Source organism: Oncorhynchus mykiss, chromosome 22 (assembly GCF_013265735.2).
Source record: "Oncorhynchus mykiss isolate Arlee chromosome 22, USDA_OmykA_1.1, whole genome shotgun sequence".
NCBI classification, from domain to species: Eukaryota; Metazoa; Chordata; class Actinopteri; order Salmoniformes; family Salmonidae; genus Oncorhynchus; species Oncorhynchus mykiss.
Window position 1 is genome coordinate 14,588,429 of NC_048586.1, and position 23,671 is coordinate 14,612,099.

The following is a 23,671-nucleotide window of genomic DNA, read 5'->3' on the forward strand; positions in this document are numbered from 1 at the left end:
AATCTAAGTGCTGGATTATTGGCAAGGGGGCGATGTCAGCCAATGAGAGATTCGACTAAGGACAGAAACGCTAAAAGATTCACGTCAATCAATAACTATTGTGCGACTCTGACTGTCAAGCAAGACACGATGTGGTGTTTTTATACATTTTATGTATTCTCTCATCAAGGCTCAATGTGTCCTTTCATTGTAGAATCGAGCTCATTTTGGGGTAAACCAGTCCTCTGAAAGAGGTAAGCATTTAATATGATATATTTTAGTTAGGTGACGCACTCTGTTGCATTTCCTAAGGCTTTCTGACAAATTGTCTTGTTTTATTTCAACTGCAGCTTCTTATTGAAACGGATTTCTCTAATTGCATATTATTGTGAGGGATACTGTTCTGGTGTAGGCTATAGCTACCACTGGCATTTATCCCTCGTGGAGTCCCAAAAATGTTTTATGTTTCATGACATGACATAAGGGGATTGGTGATTATTGAAAAAAAAATGATCTTAGGCCTATAAGAATTGCGGTGCCTTCATATTTGTCAAAACTAAAGCTGTCATGCACTTTCAGGAATGGAAACGTCTTCATTTGCAGGGCATGTGCTTGCTCACAGCGTCCATGGACATGAATTTAAGCAGAAGTTCCCGTACTCTCACCAGGAGGCCAGAAAATACAGTAAGCTGACCCATTGTCACTGATTAATGGCTGACTGAAGTGAAGACGCTTGCAATACAAGGTATGTCATTCAACCGGTGAATTATCTAAATGTTTCCATCGGCTCAAGCGACGTTGCCAGGTGTGCGTTAAAGAGAGCATCGTGGACTTGTTTGTAAACTCTGTGTGTGTACGTGCGTGAGCGTGAAGCGCCAGTCTGCCTGCCTGTCTGTGCCAATTTACGCGTGTATGTTGAGTGTGTGCGGGGGAATTTTGGTCAATTAAAAAAGTGACAATTAACTTGATGAGTGGTTGGTGTTCTGAAGAGTTACAACCTGTAAACTACTAAAATACAACTATTTGAAAAAAATATTGCAGACGTTCTCATAATAATCACAGGAGATGTTGTTCCCCTCATGTCAGCCTGGCGAATGGATTTCATTCAACAGACACAGGCTGATTTCATATGGCACAATGAAACCATAGAGCATTGCACACTAAATATTTAGGCTAACTAAATATAACGTTTGGAGATACAATTGAATCATAGAAAACCCATTGGGGAGCTCATCAACGTTACCTATTTTTTTTCGCCAAATGACTATAGTTTTTTTCCTTCTTTAGATACATTTTTTAAAAGATCACAATGCAATATATGTCAACGTGTTTCACAGCTTGTTAAACATTTAGGGGGTAATGACATAATGTAACAATGGCCTGCTTTGGTGTGAATCATCATCCCTTTAAAAGTTAAAGCAATTTTCCAGAGAAAGGCTTCACTGAAAGCTGTGCATTACAGTATTCAAAACGGGCAAATAATGCTCCATTATAGCGCTTGAATGCTGCCAGTCAGGCAAGCGCAATTTGTTCAAAGGCTCTCTCTGCTTTAAATCCCCACCTTTAGAGAGGCGAATATAAAACAATTTCATCAAATCCATCGAACGGAGCCAAGAAAATTGCTTCATTTTTTTTTTTTTGCAATCATGGCAATTTGAGTGGAGTGCTATTAGCACTATCAAATGTCGATTCTGCATAAACAAATTTGATTGTAATGCCAAAGTAGCTCGAACAGCGTGAGTGTCTGATAAGATGTGTCTGAGCATGCAAGAATTCATTTCTCTTACCGTTTTTGGCATTTTTGTAATTACAATTCGAGATGTTTTGTCTGGTGTCATGCACTTTTGGTTAAAATAAGGCCCGTGTCATTATTGTTGATTATCTGTTGTTGATGTTCTATATATAATCACATTCTGGTGTTATCTAGATCTTTATACTGGATTTCTATTTTTGTCTGTAAATAAAAGAGGAATCATTTATCGCCGAGCGAGGGGAAGATAATGCCTTCGATGGAGTACTTGCTTTTAATTAGAGTGATTATTCCCACATTATTCAACATCTAACTGATTATTGAAACACTTATATTATGAAGTCGTAAGGTAATGTATAACGAACAAACAAAAACATTTAGCGGTGTAGGCAGATAGGGACACCAGAGCACCAAAACAACGATTATGACAGCTGTTGCCAAAATGTTTGATCACATGAGTGCCAATACTCATTTTGAAACCGTGTTAAGACTATTTACTAATTTTGAATGGCGTTGCACATGTACTTGAGTTTGGAATTTCACACAATTTCATGTAGGCCTACTATGATAAAGATGTGATAGTCTGTCAATGTGCGTAACGTTTGGTACCGAATGCCAGCATCCTTGACGAAATCTTGTCCTGAAAAATATTTGAACAGTGTCATTCAAGTGAGAATTTGAAGTTGAATCTCGCATGCAGGACTCCATCCGAAAGCACTTTTCTGTGGCAATTAGGAGCCTATTACAAGTCATTAGATTGATCAATGTACCTTAAACAATGAACATGATTTATTTGGTAGAACAAAACGTTGTGCATCTATTGTGGTGAGGCTAAGTGACGCTGCATCGATCAAGGCGTTCAACAACAAAAGATACATGATTAATCCAAACCTATTCATTTAAATTATTGGTACAAAAGGCATTTGATTGCCTCAAATCTATATTATTAGAGGCTCGTTTTATGCATGTTAAACGATGCAGGATGCTGGATTAGAGCGATATTTCTGGTCAGTTCCTGCACGGATTAATTTCTTTAGGCCTGGAGGGAAGTTTATTTGTGGACAATTAACTAATCGGTGTAAACTCATGGTCGGAATTGTTTGAAATCCACAGGCCTACAGCTGTTTCTGGCCAAGGGATGAAACAGTTTAGGGGCAAGGACGCCTTGCTTCAATTCTAAGTAGTTTTACATGATCATTTATATAATTATCGTAAAACAGGTGTATGAAAGTTTTTTTTTTTTTAAGGGATTTTTTATTTATTTTTTAAGTAGCCTACAAGTAGATAAAGTTGGTGGTGTTTTGGGTCATACTGGTGGTAGCCTACTTCATTTTTATGTAGAAAACGTTATTTTCTCATAAACTCGTGTTATTTTTATCTTGTAAAATCTATATCAAGATGCACAGTAGGCCTATCTCCTTTTATATGATTTGTGGACTAACGCACCAGATCGTCGATCGTCGTGAGTAGGCTATTTGCATATGCAAAAACCTGCATGCCATATGGTTCTCCATTAATTTCGAATGTACAGTATTCAACCTGTTTCTCGTCCCCGCCCTTGCATGGTAATTATTGCTGAATGCCTTTCACATTTTTCCATCCGATGTTTGTACATTTCTGGTTGTCAAGGGAAGCTTTTTTTTTAAAGAATATGTGGGAAAGACTGAAATTCACTATGCAATGGTGCTTAACAGGCAGATTGATATACAATCATATTCGTGTTCAGAAGAAGAAGAAAAATATCGGGGAGGGAGATAACCCTTAGGGGAAAACCAGCGCCCAGGCAAGCAATAGCATAGAAGATTCACATTGTTAAAGGAGTAGTAATCTCCCAGCTGCTTACTTGCATTGATTTAACCCTCCATGTTATGAGGTACAGCCTAACCAGCACACCCTGCCACTGTAATATTCTGTGTTAGAGACTGTCATTTTGGTTATAGGCTTGACTCTTGGGTAGTCAGTCTCCTGTAATAACTCCTGTAGTAACCTATAATGGTGTGTTGTACGTTTTAAATCAGTTGTAAGTGCATGTGGTGCAAGTCAAATGCATTGTGCCAGACAACACAGTCAGGCACGTATGAAAAGTATTTACGTGGTCCAATGTACATGCGCCAATGTGTGCATACATTTTCTATGACAAAATTAAGTTTAGCTCAGCTCAAGTAGAGTAGGCATACTAGGCCTAATGTTAACAAGTGTGTGTTTAAATGTAGAAACATTGGTCAGCTAGCAAGCTACCAGTGTCATCTTTTATTTCGAGCAGAATCATGTCCTATTTTGAGAGCAGGGCGTTAGTGCGGTCGACATCAGCGTGGTGTTAGCTAGACACCTGTCAGCTTATTGTCTCTAAATCGTGCATTTATGTTTTTTCACTATACTTTAAGCGCAGTTTTAGTAGCCAGCGCAAACTGAAGAAAAGGACATGGCTCCCAAGAAGGTGTGTTTTATGTATACTACAGTAGCTCAGGCCAAAGCTGAATGTGTACCCTAGATTACATAATACTATGAGCTCTCACTCTCAATGGACAGTGACATGTTATTTTTGTTAGCAGAAGGGAGATGATGGACAGCAGCCACCACCACTGATTGGACGGTTTGGGACCTCTTTAAAAATAGGAATCGTTGGATTGCCCAATGTAGGGTATGTCTATAGTCTTTAAATGTAAACTCGAAATATACATTTTTACTGCTTAGCAAACATGGACTATGCATTTTTAAGTACTTCATTTATTATATGGTCTGCATGAGCCAGTGTAAAGGTATTCTGTTCATTCATTGACTAGGGCAGTGGTTCCTTTCTCTGTTACTGTACCACCAGCTAAATGTTGCTCTGCCCAGAGTACCCCTGAAGTGTCCTCTCATGTGTATTTTACCAGTAGGCCAATGGTCTCATGAGTCTCCTCAAGTAACCCCCTGTGGATACGTCAAGTACCCCCAGGGATCCTACTACCCCTGGTTAGGAACCACTGGACTAGGGGGTTCTCAAACTTTTTGGGTCCGGGAACCCATTTGGTCATAACAAATTCTTCAGGGACCCCCTCATAATCAGAACACAACTTGAGTGAGTTAAAATAAAATTAAAATAGCATACAAGGAGTTTTACTAAGACTTTGGCAGTGCAGGGCTAGACAAACCAAGTCTCAGGTCCTGGGAAGGAACATTTTAAAGGCCTGGCATTGGAGATATTTTGTCAGTGGCAGAGAGTTTTTGTTGTTTTTGCAGCTTTAAAGCTATAGTACTCTGCAATTCAACACATATGCTGTAATTCTACACAGTCTTACATGAGGCAGAGAGACAGTTTTAAAGCTTAAATTACTGTGCATGTATGGGGGAATACAAGAAGTGTTGAGTTACATTTTTTAAAATAATTGGTGGAGTACTATGAATGCCAATATCCCTGTGAACCTCCCAGACCCATGTTGCCCATAGTTAAAGTTCCAATGCAGCCGTTTTTATCTCAAAATCAAGTAATTTCTGGGTAACTATTAAGTACCTTTACTGTGATTTTTTTCAATTAAAATGGTTTAAAAAAAAATGCACTAAAATAGCTTCTTACCAAAGAGCAATTTTTCAAGCAAAAGTGTTTCCAGGACTGTCTGTGAGTGGTCTGAGTCTTGGTAAAAACCTGGGAGCAGCGGCGCTGCCAACTACAAGGGCCATTACTAATGACCGGCGCCGTTGCTAGCTACCAGCGCCTTTGCTAACTAGCATAGCTGGTCCTATTGTTGCAAAGAGTTATGGGATATTAGAATCTCGTTGTTTTAACCTTTGTCGTCTTCAACCTACAGTTGAAGTCGGAAGTTTACATGCACCTTAGCCAAATACATTTAAACTCGGTTTTTCACAATTCCTGACATTTAATCCTAGTATAAATTCCCTGTTAGGTCAGTTAGGATCACCACTTTATTTTAAGAATGTGAAATGTCAGAATAATAGTAGAGAGAATGATTTCTTTCAGTTTTTATTTCTTTCATCACATTTCCAGTGGGTCAGAAGTTTACATACACTCAATTAGTATGTGGTAGCATTGGCTTTAAGTTGTTTAACTTGGGTCAAACATTTCGGGTAGCCTTCTACAAGCTTCCCACAATAAGTTGGGTGAATTTTGGCCCGTTCCTCCTGACAGAGCTGGTGTAACTGAGTCAGGTTTGTAGGCCTTGCTCGCACACGCTTTTTCAGTTCTGCCCACACATTTTCTATAAGATTGAGATCAGGGCTTTGTAATGGCCACTCCAATACCTTGACTTTGTTGTCCTGAAGCCATTTTGCCACAACTTTGGAAGTATGCTTGGGGTCGTTGTCCATTTGGAAGACTCATTTGCTAGCAAGCTTTAACTTCCTGACTGATGTCTTGAGATGTTGCTTCAATATATCCACATAATATTCCTCCCTCATGATGCCATCTATTTTGTGAAGTGCACCAGTCCCTCTTGCAGCAAAACACCCTCACAACATGATGCTGCCACCCCCGTGCTTCACGGTTAGGATGGTGTTCTTCGGCATGTAAGCCTCCCTCTTTTTCCTCCAAACATAACGATGGTCATTATGGCCAAACAGTTCTATTTTTTCTTTTCATCAGACCAGAGGACATTTCTCCAAGAAGTACGATCTTTGTCCCCATGTGCAGTTGCAACCCATAGACTGGATTTTTTTATGGTGGTTTTGGAGCAGTGGCTTCTTCCTTGCTGAGTAGCCTTTCAGGTAATGTCGATATAGGACTCGTTTTACTGTGGATATAGATACTTTTGTACCTATTTCCTCCAGCATTTTCACAAGGTCATTTGCTGTTTTTCAGGGATTGATTTGTACTTTTCGCACCAGAGTACGTTCATCTCTAGGAGACAGAACGCGTCTCCTTCCTGAGCTGTATGACGGCTGAGTGGTCCCATGGTGTTGATACTTGCGTACTATTGTTTGTACAGATGAACGTGGTACCTTCAGTCATTTGGAAATTGCTCCCAAGGATGAACCAGACTTGTGGAGGTCTTGGCTGTTTTCTTTTGATTTTCCCATGATGTCAAGCAAAGAGGCACTGAGTTTGAAGGTAGGCCTTGAAATATAGCCACAGGTACACCTCCAATTTACTCAAATGATGTCAATTAGCCTATCAGAAGCTTCTAAATCCATGACATCATCTTCTGGAATTTTCCAAGCTGTTTATAGGCACAGTCAACTTAGTGAATGTAAACTTCTGACCCACTGGAATTGTGATACAGTGAATTATAAGTGAAATAATCTGTCTGTAAACAAATGTTGGAAAAATTACTTGTGTCATGCACGAAGTAGATGTCCTAACCGACTTGCAAAAACTATAGTTTGTTAACAAGAAATTTGTGGAGTGGTTGAAAAACAAGTTTTAATGACTCCAACCTAAGTGTATGTAAACGTCCGACTTCAGAAAACTGAAAATGAGCTTTTATTTGCAGAGAGGTTTGGAACTCTTTTTCTTATTGGTCTATTAACTATTTTACCACCTGGTGATGACACCAGGCTGGCCAAAATTCCATCCTACCAAAACAGGCAGAAATTTCAGGCTGTGTTTTAAAACATCTCTTAAATTGAAAGGGCATTATCATAATTTTCACAATTTCACACTATTCTTTCAACCTCTTAGTGTGGAAATATATATAAAACACAAGACAATCTAGTTTTTGACTAAACTGGCCCTTTAAGAACATAAATTGTAGATTAATAAAATTACATTGTATTGTGTTACACCCTCTAAACTTATTCCACAGATCCCTTGGCAAAAAATGTGTTTAATCTGCTGTTTTTAGTAATATTATTAAAATAAAATGTAAATAAATAATAATCCACTTTAAAATATATATATACAGTGCCTTGCGAAAGTATTCGGCCCCCTTGAACTTTGCGACCTTTTTCCACATTTCATGCTTCAAGCATAAAGATATAAAACTGTATTTTTTTGTGAAGAATCAACAACAAGTGGGACACAATCATGAAGTGGAAAGACATTTATTGGATATTTCAAACTTTTTTAACAAATCAAAAACTGAAAAATTGGGCGTGCAAAATTATTCAGCCCCCTTAAGTTAATACTTTGTAGCGCCACCTTTTGCTGCGATTACAGCTGTAAGTCGCTTGGGGTATGTCTCTATCAGTTTTGCACATCGAGAGACTGACATTTTTTCCCATTCCTCCTTGCAAAACAGCTCGAGCTCAGTGAGGTTGGATGGAGAGCATTTGGGAACAGCAGTTTTCAGTTCTTTCCACAGATTCTCGATTGGATTCAGGTCTGGACTTTGACTTGGCCATTCTAACACCTGGATATGTTTATTTTTGAACCATTCCATTGTAGATTTTGCTTTATGTTTTGGATCATTGTCTTGTTGGAAGACAAATCTCCGTCCCAGTCTCAGGTCTTTTGCAGACTCCATCAGGTTTTCTTCCAGAATGGTCCTGTATTTGGCTCCATCCATCTCCCCATCAATTTTAACCATCTTCCCTGTCCCTGCTGAAGAAAAGCAGGCCCAAACCATGATGCTGCCACCACCATGTTTGACAGTGGGGATGGTGTGTTCACCTGTGTTGCTTTTACGCCAAACATAACGTTTTGCATTGTTCCCAAAAAGTTCAATTTTGGTTTCATCTGACCAGAGCACCTTCTTCCACATGTTTGGTGTGTCTCCCAGGTGGCTTGTGGCAAACTTTAACCAACACTTTTTATGGATATCTTTAAGAAATGGCTTTCTTCTTGCCACTCTTCCATAAAGGCCAGATTTGTGCAATATACGACTGATTGTTGTCCTATGGACAGAGTCTCCCACCTCAGCTGTAGATCGCTGCAGGTCATCCAGAGTGATCATGGGCCTCTTGGCTGCATCTCTGATCAGTCTTCTCCTTGTATGAGCTGAAAGTTTAGAGGGACGGCCAGGTCTTGGTAGATTTGCAGTGGTCTGATACTCCTTCCATTTCAATATTATCGCTTGCACAGTGCTCCTTGGGATGTTTAAAGCGTGGGAAATATTTTTGTATCCAAATCCGGCTTTAAACTTCTTCACAACAGTATGTCGGACCTGCCTGGTGTGTGCCTTGTTCTTCATGATGCTCTCTGCGCTTTTAACGGACCTCTGAGACTATCACAGTGCAGGTGCATTTATACGGAGACTTGATTACACACAGGTGGATTGTATTTATCATCATTAGTCATTTAGGTCAACATTGGATCATTCAGAGATCCTCACTGAACTTCTGGAGAGAGTTTGCTGCACTGAAAGTAAAGGGGCTGAATAATTTTGCACGCCCAATTTTTCAGTTTTTGATTTGTTAAAAAAGTTTGAAATATCCAATAAATGTCGTTCCACTTCATGATTGTGTCCCACTTGTTGTTGATTCTTCACAAAACAATACAGTTTTATATCTTTATGTTTGAAGCCTGAAATGTGGCAAAAGGTCGCAAAGTTCAAGGGGGCCGAATACTTTCGCAAGGCACTGTATTTTGAGATCTATCCGCAGACCCCCTGCAGTACCTACGCGTACGGACCCCACTTTGAGAGCCTCTGGACTAGTTCATTTCCGGCCACATGCCATAAGGCTCTCATTACTGTGGACGCAGGAGTATGTATACCTTTCACTGTACAGTGCATGTGAATCCAAAGGTCGCAAACCCTGCACCAGTAATGTCTGGGATTACATTTGCCAAATTTAATTCAATAATTCAGAATCTCAACCGACTCTTAAGTCTAATAGATCAGAATAAACAGCCACAAAAGCTTTTGATTGATGAGTGGGTATTACAAGATTCTCCCCAGATAAAAACACACAATAAAGGATACCATGCTGTCAAATCCTGAAGCCTGCCAAGCAGCAACATCTCACTCATTATGATATTTCCCTTTTTCCTGACATTTCCACTGTACAGGGATAGAGCTGATAGCATGTGTGTCCACTGGGAATAATCTCTCCTGCATGAAACATTAGCAAGCCTGGGGCTTCACAATGACCCCTGTCCTCACCCTGCTCCCCACCCTACCCGGCAAGCACTGCTGTTCAACTGGCCTCGTGCTCTGTGATGAGCTGATGAATACAAACATGAGAGATGATTGAAGCGACATGTTTTTGTCCACCACTGTAGGCAGAATAACACTGGTCTTCATTAACACTAAGGTCAAGTCATATAAATATTCTTTGACTATATACAATCCCCTTTGTCTGGGGACATGGGGATGCGCTCCGCTTATTATCCTCATATGCCATTGTAAATCATAGGCAGATTGTATATTTCTGAGGATGATCTCAAACATCCTTGAAATATCTACGATAACAGATGGAGCAATCCTGCGACGTGTGAGGAATCCATGCTTCATCACAGCAATCTCCAGGCAATTCGAGTCTTGTAGATTTTGGAGTCTAAACCAACCAATCATTGAAATGCGGAGAGCATCAGGTGAGGGGACCAAGATAGAACTGTCCAGGATTATATTTAACTGCCTTTGCCGTTATTACACTTGCATTCATTGGGTAGTCAGTGCAACCTGAAGCACTCTTGAGGTGCTTGTGCTGTGGAACAGAAATCTCTCAGTGAGCACGACATGGGCTATGTTTGGCTGATCCCGTTCAATCGCTCATATCTATCAAAAACGTCATTTTCTCCTGGATTCCAACCACAATTGATCTATTATGGGATTATCTGACCTTGTAAATGGGCTTAATGTTTTACTACAATCAGGACATTTAGGATTTGGAAGCTCAAATGTTCAATATATTAGATTGACCTCTTTCCCATAGTGGAGATGAAATGTTCTTCCTGCTTTGCAGGCTTTGCTGAGGTCTTTGAATAAACCAACATCATACCCTCAAGCCATCAGGATCCACAAACAGTTTCTGGGATGTGTTGACCTCTCTGCTGTTTTTCTTTCTAGGAAGTCAACCTTTTTCAACGTGCTGACAAAGAGTCGAGCTGCAACTGAGAATTTCCCCTTCTGCACCATTGACCCAAATGAAAGCCGAGTGCCCATTCCAGATGAACGCTATGATTTCCTGTGCCAATTCCACAAGCCTGTCAGGTATGGGGTCTCACTGTTCACGTATTATTCACACTTCAGACTTGGGCTCTCTGGCAAATATGTATAGGCCACCGCAAATATACACTACTGCAACATGAAAGACGCAAACATTTTGTTGACATTGAGTTGCCAGTCCTTTACAATACATATGAGGATAACTGCAGGCTTCCATGTTATGTTTGTCTTTTAAGTAAGAGGCCATAACATTTAAGTGTCAGTGGCTGGCTATCGTATGTCATTATGAGCGAGGTTAGACCATCCTATTGGGTTGATGTGAGAGAGGGTCATAAATCACAACAGGGAACGAATGTCTCTCTGTCTCTCTGGGGTTGGTGGTGTTGCGAAAGAGACTGTATAACATGTTCAGCATTGAGCAATGCAAAAACACACGCATTATGACTCTGCTAGGACTAATATGACATAAAACCTATCACCCTTTAGTCACAGCTCTTATTCCAGAGTGTAGGAGCCTGATGATGAATCAAGGTATGGCACATACCTCTGTTGTCAGTAGGAGGGTGATTAAGGTGTAGGGCCGGTGTTGGTGTACAGGCTGCTGCTTGGTTTCTATTTCTCCTTTATCTGCGTTAAGTGGGAGGGCTGATAGGACCATGGGCTCCTAGGGCTACCAATTAGTCAGCGATAGGTCGCTAATGCCCCAGACATGATTTTGAAGACGTGTATATATATTTTCCATAGAAAACAAGAAAGTCTGATCACTGGCAATCTCCTCTGGCAGTATTGATTCATACGTAAAAACCTGAGGAACACTTTCACCTCCCAAATGTTGTCCTTTTCTGTATTTTGTTGGTTATATTAGACATTAAACTGAGTTATAGAACCTCTGTTTCCTTTCGACTACCCTAACCCCGACTACCTGTTCTGCAGCAAGGTGACCGGCCTTCCTGAACGTGGTGGACATAGCAGGACTGGTGAAGGGAGCTCACGCTGGCCAGGGCCTGGGCAATGCCTTCCTGTCCCACATCAGTGCCGGCGATGGCATCTTCCACACGACACGTGAGTCCCACCTGCCAGGCTATAGCGCACTGCATATCACTGTCTAAAACGACAGGCTTTTCATCTGTTTAGAAATGTGTCCCAATGTACATGCACCACCCAGAATGAGCTAGTAAAGAGAACAATTACTGGAAAATGTACTTCATACTTCGCTGTAGAATCTTGTTGAAAGCAGTTGGCAGAGCTTTTTACTGAGGCCTATACGGTTCTCTCTGCTGGGTTCCAAGATAAACACAATATTCAGGAATAGAGCAGATGAAGCCAGACCCAAAACTCACATTCCTATTGGGAGTTTCTCTCTGAATTGGAATCAGAGAAAAGTTAATGAAAGGGCCTGTGCCTGGTTTGGTAGACTCACTGCACACTACTCTGAGGTTGAGAAATACAACTACACTGTAGTCTTTAGCGGCTTCCTGTAACCACAGATTATTGTAACCTGATCCCAAAATGACACCGTTTGATTATGGTTGGGCACAACAAAGGTAAGTAGCCTGCATGGCAAAAATACAGTACAATTAAAGAGAAACTGAACGTAATAAGCAACTTCTCCTTTTGTGGCATCGATATGAGTCAGAAACATTTTTATTCTAGTGTCAAAATTGACTACAAAGTGTAAATAGGATCATTTTGGTCATATAGTCAAAAAATATTATGTCATGGAATGAAATGTACCGTAACAGTTTTCCTCGGGTTAGATTTATTTCAATCCTGCCCACAACTGGCAGCACCCAAGTAATCATCCATTCAGACCGCAGCTGCATGCAACCCGATCTTAATGCCCATGGTCAATTTGGTTTGACATTCGATATCCCTATGGGGCTAGTTAGGCACCATCAGTAAATTACAATATTTTAACATTTCAATAGCTCCAAATTTCAATGACTTAAAAGCCTCAAATCAATTATAAACTGTAGAAATTAATATACAAATATTGAAAACATCTAAACAACTAAACGGTGTGCAACATGAAAGTATTGTCCCATTTACATCATGTCATTTATTGACGGTCCCTAACTAGCCCCACAGATAGGCTATCCAAAGCCAAACCAACTTTGCCACGGTCGCATACCAGCCGGCTGAAGCTAATTGGCAAAAGAAGTTGGCTAGCTTGCTAGCTAGTCTAGGATACTTCCACACACAAGACCTGGTTAGACTGTTTCAAGTTACATAGAAGGGTGAGTGACGGTAACTGTTTTGGCAGAGTGAAAGTACAAATGCTTCCCATGTTCGAACACACACACAACAGACACCCACATCAAAGCGCACCTCCAAAACCCAAATCTCATTCTCAGTCGCATTTCCTAATGAGGCGAATTGAAACCGAGACTAAATCAGAAAGTTCAGCCTCCCCTTTAAGATATTGTTTATTGTGAAAAACTGTGTTTAAATGTATTTGGCTAAGGTGTATGTAAACTTCCGACTTCAACTGTAAGCACATATCAATTGACGCAAAACATATAACAGCATCTTGAAAATACAGGTAACTGCCAAAATAAAGGAAACACCAACATAAAGTGTCTTCATAGGGCGTTGGGCCACCATGAGCCAGAACATCTTCAATGCATAGATTATACAAGTGTCTGGAACTCTATTGCAGGGATACAACAGCATTCTTCTACGAGAAATTAGATCACTTGGTGTTTTGTTGATGGTGGTGGAAAAATGCTATCTCAGGCACCGCTCCAGAATCTCCTATAAGCGTTCAATTGGGTTGAGATTTGGTGACTGAGTCAGCCATGGCATATGGTTTACAGATATTAGCCTCTGGGAAGGTCTAACGGATGACATAAAGTCAAATAGCTTTTTAAAACACCTGAGTCGCACAGCAAAATGGAAGCATGTTTTCTAAACGGTGTCTTGTGAGATATGGCTTGAAGTGGCAATGCTCTATTGGCCCCTAGACTGGAACCAGTGAACAAGACCAATATTAACATGGCTGCTTCTTCCTGAAGCAACCACAGACAGGGGACAGCACAGCATCACAGGAAGCCTACCTGTATCTTTAAACTGAATATCACACATTTTAGTAGTGATATAACGTCAATATAGTACATGTAAGTTCACATAATACCTGTTATAAACAGTGCAACCTCACAAGAACAGCGGTTTCACAGAGACAGTTGACAAAATTGACGGTTACAACATATCCTCTGTAGGTAAATCTCACCTTGCATTACTTGCTCCTACGGAGTAAATCATTGCTAAAGCTTAGTTGTGGTTGGTCCTACAGTGGGTGGTCCTCCATTGCATCAACAAAAGCAGACAACCTCCTCTCAGACCAATTGTCTAAGGAAACGATATCCTTCCATACCCAACACACCCTTTCGTGGAAGTCATCCCGTAACCTCCACTGAATACTGTACAGTATATTTCAATGGTTTGTTTACAAGGAAAGGAGGGTGCAATTTGACGTGCTTCTGTATATTTGAGGAGAGAAAATGAATCCCTTCCTGACAGGCTTCTAAATCACAGGAAAAAAAGAATAGCCATGCAGAGGACAAACAACAGTGTGATAACTGTTCCATGCAGCGGTGTGATAACTGTTCCATACAGCGGTGTGATAACTGTTCCATACAGCGGTGTGATAACTGTTCCATACAGTGGTGTGATAACTGTTCCATACAGCGGTGTGATAACTGTTCCATACAGCGGTGTGATAACTGTTCCATACAGTGGTGTGATAACTGTTCCATACAGCGGTGTGATAACTGTTCCATACAGCGGTGTGATAACTGTTCCATACAGCGGTGTGATAACTGTTCCATACAGCGGTGTGATAACTGTTCCATACAGCAGTGTGATAACTGTTCCATACAGCGGTGTGATAACTGTTCCATACAGCAGTGTGATAACTGTTCCATGGATGTGCTCAAATATGAAAATGTCATAAGCAACACATTTGAGATGATCATCAGAGTCTTGAGGTAGTTCTAGACATGCGGTCTCAGTCTGTCGCAAGGAGTCAGTTGAAAGGCTATTGGAAAATGGCCTCAGAAATGAAATGACACACTTATACTGTCCACATAGTAATCCCTTGCAGAGAGAACTTGGGAACAATTAGGAAAATGGCCTGTATTGTAACCCTGTCCATTTGGCCACTCTGCCTGCCACAGCCCAGTCACTAATCAGAGCTCTTTTCACAAAATGGGAAAGTCAATAGCTGCATACAATCAGTAAACAAATTTGGCTATTTTTATACGAGCCTCCATCTCCATTTTAGTAGCAGCAATTTAAATTATTCTAGCGTGTAACACTTTAATTGTGTAAGACAAAGATGATGTCAGAGGCACAAAAGAACTTCAGGCAGAGGGAGACCTATAAGTAATTTCTATGCTGCCACAGTGAGCCAGACAAGTGAGAAGTATTTAGTGGGGGTTGTTCTGCTGATGCACTCACATCTGTGTATTTACTGAGAATACAAAGGCAGTTAGTGGGCATGATAAACGGAAAGCAACAATGCTGAATTGCACCCGTGTTACAGAAATGGCCTTTCAGCTTTCACGGAATAGTTTCACTATCCCTAAAAAGTAATTTATCTGCATAACAATTAGGGGAACTCAGTGAATTACAGTGAATTATAAGTGAAATAATCTGTCTGTAAACAATTATTGGAAAAATTACTTGTGTCATGCACAAAGTAGATGTCCTAATCGACTTGCCAAAGCTATAGTTTGTTAACAATGTATGTACAGTTGAAATCGGAAGTTTACATACACTTAGGTTGGAGTCATTAAAACTTGTTTTTCAACCACTCCACAAATGTCTTGTTAACAAACTATAGTTTTGGCAAGTCAGTTAGGACATCTACTTTGTGTATGACACAAGTAATTTTTCCAACATTTGTTTCCAGACAGATTATTTCACTTATAATTCACTGTATCACAATTCCAGTGGGTCAGAAGTTTACATTCACTAAGTTGACTGTGCCTTTAAACAGCTTGGAAAATTCCAGAAGATTATGTTATGGCATTAGAAGCTTCTGATAGGCTAATTGACATCATTTGAGTCAATTGGAGGTATACCTGTGGATGCATTTCAAGGGCTACCTTCAAACTCTTTGCTTGACATCATGGGAAAATCAAAAGAAATTAGCCAAGACCTCAAACCAAAAGAATTGGAGACCTTGACAAGTCTGGTTCATCCTTGGGAGCAATTTCCAAACGCCTGAAGGTACCACATTTATCTGTACAAACAATGGTACGCAAGTATAAACACCATGGGACCACTCAGCCGTCATACCGCTCAGGATGGAGACCCATTCTGTCCCCTAGAGATGAACGTACTTTGGTGCGAAAAGTGCAAATCAATCCCAGAACAACAGCAAATAACCTTGTGAAGATGCTGGAGGAAACAGGTACTAAAGTATCTATATCCACAGTAAAATGAGTCCTACATTGACATAACCTGAAAGGCCACTCTGCAAGGAAGAAGCCACTGCTCCAAAACCGCCATAAAAAAGCCAGACTACGGTTTGCAACTGCACATGGGGACAAAGATCGTACTTTTTGGAGAAATGTCCTCTGGTCTGATGAAACAAAAATAGAACTGTTTGGCCATAATGACCATCGTTATGTTTGGAGGAAAAAGGGGGAGGCTTGCAAGCCGAAGAACACCATCCTAACTGTGAAGCACGGGGGTGGCAGCATAATGTTGTGGGGATGCTTTGCTGCAGGAGGGACTGGTACACTACACAAAATAGATGGCATCATGAGGGAGGAAAATGTGGTGGATATATTGAAGCAACATCTCAAGACATCAGTCAGGAAGTTAAAGCTTGCTCACAAATGGGTCTTCCAAATGGACAATGACCCCAAGCATACTTCCAAAGCTGTTTTAAAATGTTTTAAGGACAACAAAGTCAAGGTATTGTAGTGGTCATCACAAAGCCCTTACCTCAATCCTATGGAACATTTGTGGGAAGAACTGAAAAAGTATGTGTGAGCAAGAAGGCCTACAAACCTGACTCAGTTACACCAACTCTGTCAGGAGGAATGGGTCAAAATTCACCCAACTTATTGTGGGAAGGTTGTGGAAGGCTACCTGAAATGTTTGACCCAAGTTAAACAATTTACAGGCAATGCTACCAAATACTAATTGAGTGTATGCAAACTTCTGACCCACTGGAAATGTGATGAAAGAAATAAAAGCTGAAATAAATCATTCTCTACTATTATTCACATTCTTAAAATAAAGTGGTGATCCTAACTGATCTAAGACAGGGATTTTTTTTTACTAGGATTAAACGTCAGGAATTGTGGAAAAACTGAGTTCAAATGTATTTTTTATTTTTTTTATTTCACCTTTATTTAACCAGGTAGGCTAGTTGAGAACAAGTTCTCATTTGCAACTGCGACCTGGCCAAGATAAGGCATAGCAGTGTGAACAGACAACACAGAGTTACACATGGAGTAAACAATTAACAAGTCAATAACACAGTAGAAAAAAGGGGAGTCTATATATACATTGTGTGCAAAAGGCATGAGAAGGTAGGCAAATAATTACAATTATGCAGATTAACACTGGAGTGATAAATGATCAGATGGTTATGTAAAGGTAGAGATAGAGATATTGGTGTGCAAAAGAGCAGAAAAATAAATAAATAAAAACAGTATGGGGATGAGGTAGGTGAAAATGGGTGGGCTATTTACCAATAGACTATGTACAGCTGCAGCGATCGGTTAGCTGCTCAGATAGCAGATGTTTGAAGTTGGTGAGGGAGATAAAAGTCTCCAACTTCAGCGATTTTTGCAATTCGTTCCAATCACAGGCAGCAGAGAACTGGAACGAAAGGCGGCCAAATGAGGTGTTGGCTTTAGGGATGATCAGTGAGATACACCTGCTGGAGCGCGTGCTACGGATGGGTGTTGCCATCGTAACCAGTGAACTGAGATAAGGCGGAGCTTTACCTAGCATGGACTTGTAGATGACCTGGAGCCAGTGGGTCTGGCGACGAATATGTAGCGAGGGCCAGCCGACTAGAGCATACAAGTCGCAGTGGTGGGTGGTATAAGGTGCTTTAGTGACAAAACGGATGGCACTGTGATAAACTGCATCCAGTTTGCTGAGTAGAGTGTTGGAAGCAATTTTGTAGATGACATCGCCGAAGTCGAGGATCGGTAGGATAGTCAGTTTTACTAGGGTAAGTTTGGCGGCGTGAGTGAAGGAGGCTTTGTTGCGGAATAGAAAGCCGACTCTTGATTTGACTTTCGATTGGAGATGTTTGATATGGGTCTGGAAGGAGAGTTTAGAGTCTAGCCAGACACCTAGGTACTTATAGATGTCCACATATTCAAGGTCGGAACCATCCAGGGTGGTGATGCTGGTCAGGCGTGCGGGTGCAGGCAGCGAACGGTTGAAAAGCATGCATTTGGTTTTACTAGCGTTTAAGAGCAGTTGGAGGCCACGGAAGGAGTGCTGTATGGCATTGAAGCTCGTTTGGAGGTTAGATAGCACAGTGTCCAAGGACGGGCCGGAAGTATATAGAATGGTGTCGTCTGCGTAGAGGTGGATCAGGGAATCGCCCGCAGCATGAGAAACATCATTGATATATACAGAGAAAAGAGTCGGCCCGAGAATTGAACCCTGTGGCACCCCCATAGAGACTGCCAGAGGACCGGACAGCATGCCCTCCGATTTGACACACTGAACTCTGTCTGCAAAGTAATTGGTGAACCAGGCAAGGCAGTCATCCGAAAAACCGAGGCTACTGAGTCTGCCGATAAGAATACGGTGATTGACAGAGTCGAAAGCCTTGGCAAGGTCTATGAAGACGGCTGCACAGTACTGTCTTTTATCGATGGCGGTTATGATATCGTTTAGTACCTTGAGCGTGGCTGAGGTACACCCGTGACCGGCTCGGAAACCAGATTGCACAGCGGAGAAGGTACGGTGGGATTCAAGATGGTCAGTGATCTGTTTGTTGACTTGGCTTTCGAAGACCTTAGATAGGCAGGGCAGGATGGATATTGGTCTGTAACAGTTTGGGTCCAGGGTGTCGCCCCCTTTGAAGAGGGGGATGACTGCGGCAGCTTTCCAATCCTTGGGGATCTCAGACGATATGAAAGAGAGGTTGAACAGGCTGGTAATAGGGGTTGCGACAATGGCGGCGGATAGTTTCAGGAATAGAGGGTCCAGATTGTCAAGCCCAGCTGATTTGTACGGGTCCAGGTTTTGCAGCTCTTTCAGAACATCTGCTATCTGGATTTGGGTAAAGGAGAACCTGGAGAGGCTTGGGCGAGTAGCTGCGGGGTGGGGGGAGCTGTTGGACGAGGTTGGAGTAGCCAGGCGGAAGGCATGGCCAGCCGTTGAGAAATGCTTGTTGAAGTTTTCGATAATCATGGATTTATCGGTGGTGACCGTGTTACCTAGCCTCAGTGCAGTGGGCAGCTGGGAGGAGGTGCTCTTGTTCTCCATGGACTTCACAGTGTCCCAGAACTTTTTGGAGTTGGAGCTACAAGATGCAAACTTCTGCCTGAAGAAGTTGGCTTTAGCTTTCCTGACTGACTGTGTGTATTGGTTCCTGACTTCCCTGAACAGTTGCATATCGCGGGGACTGTTCGATGTTAGTGCAGTCCGCCACAGGATGTTTTTGTGCTGGTCGAGGGCAGTCAGGTCTGGAGTGAACCAGGGGCTATATCTGTTCTTAGTTCTGCATTTTTTGAACGGAGCATGCTTATCTAAAATGGTGAGGAAGTTACTTTTAAAGAAAGACCAGGCATCCTCAACTGACGGGATGAGGTCAATGTCCTTCCAGGATACCCGGGCCAGGTCGATTAGAAAGGCCTGCTCACAGAAGTGTTTTAGGGAGCGTTTGACAGTGATGAGGGGTGGTCGTTTGACTGCGGCTCCATAGCGGATACAGGCAATGAGGCAGTGATCGCTGAGATCCTGGTTGAAGACAGCGGAGGTGTATTTGGAGGGCCAGTTGGTCAGGATGACGTCAATGAGGGTGCCCTTGTTTACAGAGTTAGGGTTGTACCTGGTGGGTTCCTTGATGATTTGAGTGAGATTGAGGGCATCTAGCTTAGATTGTAGGACTGCCGGGGTGTTAAGCATATCCCAGTTTAGGTCACCTAACAGAACAAACTCTGAAGCTAGATGGGGGGCGATCAATTCACAAATGGTGTCCAGGGCACAGCTGGGAGCTGAGGGGGGTCGGTAGCAGGCGGCAACAGTGAGAGACTTATTTCTGGAGAGAGTAATTTTCAAAATTAGTAGTTCGAACTGTTTGGGTATGGACCTGGAAAGTATGACATTACTTTGCAGGCTATCTCTGCAGTAGACTGCAACTCCTCCTCCTTTGGCAGTTCTATCTTGACGGAAGATGTTATAGTTGGGTATGGAAATCTCAGAATTTTTGGTGGCCTTCCTGAGCCAGGATTCAGACACGGCAAGGACATCAGGGTTAGCAGAGTGTGCTAGAGCAGTGAGTAAGACAAACTTAGGGAGGAGGCTTCTGATGTTGACATGCATGAAACCAAGGCTTTTTCGATCACAGAAGTCAACAAATGAGGGTGCCTGGGGACATGCAGGGCCTGGGTTTACCTCCACATCACCCGCGGAACAGAGAAGGAGTAGTATGAGGGTGCGGCTGAAGGCTATCAAAACTGGTCGCCTAGGGCGTTGGGGACAGAGAATAAGAGGAGCAGGTTTCTGGGCATGGTAGAATATATTCAGGGCATAATGCGCAAAAAAAAACTGAGTTCAAATGTATTTGGCTAAGGTGCATGTAAACTTCTGACTTCAACTGTATTTGCTCGCTTTTTTTTGTTATAGTGACAGAAAAAAACGAAGCAGATCCTCAAACCAAAACCAGCTCTTTTATGTCTGTGTGTAGAAAACAGACTTTCTAAATGAGGATGAGAGGATGCTGGTGCTTTTACTGTCACTTTACGACTATCTGTTTTGACACACCATTGTTGTCCCTCTGTGGACTCCTTAGAGACTAAGCTGTATGTTCCACAAGTTAACCATTAAACGTTGCTGGTTTTGTTTTGCAATTATATCAATGTTTTATCTGGTGTCAGGCAGTATAGGCTGCAGTATTCCAGGCACTTCTTTTATTTTGCTTGATTATACGGTTGGGGGCGAGCACAATTTTTCTTGCCTGGAACGGCATGTTTGTGTCTGAAAATTAGAAACGGGCTTCTATAAAGCATCCTACAAAAGGCTGCTGCTCTGTGGCAGAGCTAGCGCTCAACCTAAGTGAGTGTCAATAGTGTGCTTGTTAGTGCATGTACCTGTGCCTGACTGGTTGACCTGATCCTGATCAAATGAAGTGGGGGAGGTTTGGAAATCTCAGCCATGCTCTACAGTAGACCAGCCAGTAAAACAGAACTTTTTTCACTTTTGGTTTATTCCCAATTGCCATTATGGAAACCCTTTATGCAATTGTTTCCATTGGAAACGAGGGACTAAACTACGCAAGACAATGCATTTCTGACATTTTTCTAATTTTGTTTAAATGACACAATCTTGTCAGTAGTGATTTGTCCCTACTTTATCAGAACTTAAAGGAAGGATGCTAGATCTTGGACAGTGTAGACCACTTACTTGTTTCAGCTTCAGCTCTACAAACACTCGACTCTACTCTATAAGAAGTAAAGCATAATTGCAGTTGATATTGTCTAAATTGAAATTCATCACTTTTCCAGCCCAACAACTGCCGGTTGCTATAAAAATCCAGTTTGATATAAATACACTGCCTCTTATGTTAGTCTGAAGATTCTGGAAAACATACATTTAAATTGTGTTTTCCTTTAATAGTGAAACATTGCAGTTTTAAAATGTCTTTATCATTAACTTGTTGGTTTATTAATGTGCATGGTTATGTTCTAAACCGGGGATCATCAACTAGATTCAGCCACGGGCCATTTCTTTCTTGAGCAGATGTTCGAGGGGCCAGAAAGTAATTACAAATCATTTGTAGACTACAAGTTGATCAAGAGAATCTCCTCTAGCAGTGACAAGAATCTCAAACAGATTTAATATTTGACTAAAACATAACCATTTCAAACCTTGCCTACTTTTTTACGATCACGTGTCTCTCTATTATGCATTGTAATACTTGGGAACAGATTTCAAAATTTAAATAACTTGGAGTGGTCTTTTATGTCCAATAATGAAAATTCTCCCCCAAAAAATTGAAAAGTTGGGGGGCCAAATTAACCTACCCACAGGCCAAACGCGGCCCGCGGCCCGCCAGTTGTGGAACACTGTTTTAAAAAGTGCACCCTCCTCCAACTTTACATACCTTAGCTATAGACTTATCGAAGCCAGGTAGTGGTCAAACAGGCTTTTCAGCCTGGCGTGGGAACTTTGATGTCAAGTCAGACGTAGTTGCTCAATTCTCCCAGTAGTCTGCATGTTATGAATCTTTTTCAACCCCTAATGGTTTTGAAAAGCCTGTATAAACAGTGGATTTGCTTTTAACGAAACCTTCCAAAAACTATTAAGTGGCATTATGGCATCCTGAAAGCTGGTTCTATTAAATGCCCAGATTTCATAAGGGAGTAGTTTGAAGGGTAAGTGCTCCGAGTGCTTCTGCAGTGACTGGAACACTGTTGGATCCTCTTCCTGAGACACAGACACACAGACAAACTCGTTCCTGCTCACCGACTCTACTGAGTCTCCTGTGTCCCTTACCAGCAAGCGTGCTTCCCCACGTGGTCTCATTCACATTGGTTTCATCTCCAGCTATTTATTGAAGAAAGAGGATGCTCACAGACTAGTCCCTAGTCGTTGCGTGAGCAGGTCGAAGGCAGTATCAGAAATCTTATGCTTATGAATAGTCTGTTACGGTACATAGTTGTGAGTCATTCTCATCCATGTGTTTGTCTTTCTCAATGTGCGTAGCCATAGCAGCAGTATAAACTGTAGTACATTCATCCACAAAGACTGGATTTGGTCAATCAATTGGAAAGCAGCAGTTTTTCTTGGCTCACACGCTTCTCACTTTAATTGAATGCCTTGAACACCTGCTTACTACTGCGTTTAAACAAGATTCTCCTTAAACCAGCAGAAACAGGCTTAGCATGCCATTACTATACCTTACATGAGGAAATATTGAGAAAGTATTGAATCGGTTACAGTCATAATATAGTGTTTGCTGTCTGTAATTTGATGAATAAAAACATTGAACTTGAAACTCTGAATTTAAGAAAATGTTCATTTGAATTTAAGAAAAAAAAAAAAACGTCAACAACCCAGATACTGGTCATATTTGCCCATTACATTGATTTTCTGCCAAATGACGGCAAAGGGGTCTGGGTATAAAACTGTACGCTGGCTTTCCTGTGGAGGCCCCTCTGGTGTTGGTATGGAGGGGGATCATGTGACTCACAGAGATGTTGTAAACAGGAACCTCTGGGGATGACAACTCACCCTGTTATTTCTCCGATCTTTTTTTTTAAATGATATTCCCTACTTCTGACATTTAGGCACTACTAGTGTCTATGTTCCCTGGGTAATGACTGCCTGACAAAATCATCCACTGGTATTGTAAAATACTGTTTAGGATGGAAAGGAAACGACCGTGATGAAAGCATAATGAATTAACAGCACCCTGTAAGTGTCCTCGTAGCTGGTCACACTGCATTCACAAACATGACTGTTTAGTGGGTAAGCCACAAAATGCACAGACCGGAAGTGGTTGTGTTTTGCCTTTGTTTACATGGCTGGAGAGGCACTTCATGTCGAACTGGACTCGTGTTTTGTATGTATGAGCATTTGTCACAACTTTATTGAGCAGTTATAATGCAAGTGGATGTGTATTCAGTAGTCGTTAGAGTGGTCATACTTCAAACTATTTCCAGTATTAAGAGAAATAGTACCTGAAATGGAATTGACCCCAGTTCCATTTCCAAGTGTTCTACAGATATCAAAGGATTACATACTTTCC

General features: G+C 41.5%; 1 protein-coding gene across 3 annotated transcripts in view; it reads left to right on the forward strand.

Annotated features, from left to right (window-relative positions):
* The first annotated feature begins 106 nt into the window (after nt 1-106).
* Nucleotides 107-23,671, forward strand: part of LOC110501445 (obg-like ATPase 1) — a 75,467-nt gene continuing 51,902 nt past the window's right edge. For 2 of the 3 annotated variants that reach the window (XR_005038793.1, XM_036958803.1), the window contains exon 1: nt 12,831-12,947. The gene's annotated coding sequence lies outside the window, so the exon portion shown is untranslated. Of the gene's footprint in view, nt 234-558; nt 725-10,611; nt 10,756-11,643; nt 11,773-12,830; nt 12,948-23,671 lie in introns of those variants that run through there. The other variant, XR_005038792.1, reaches the window with a different exon arrangement.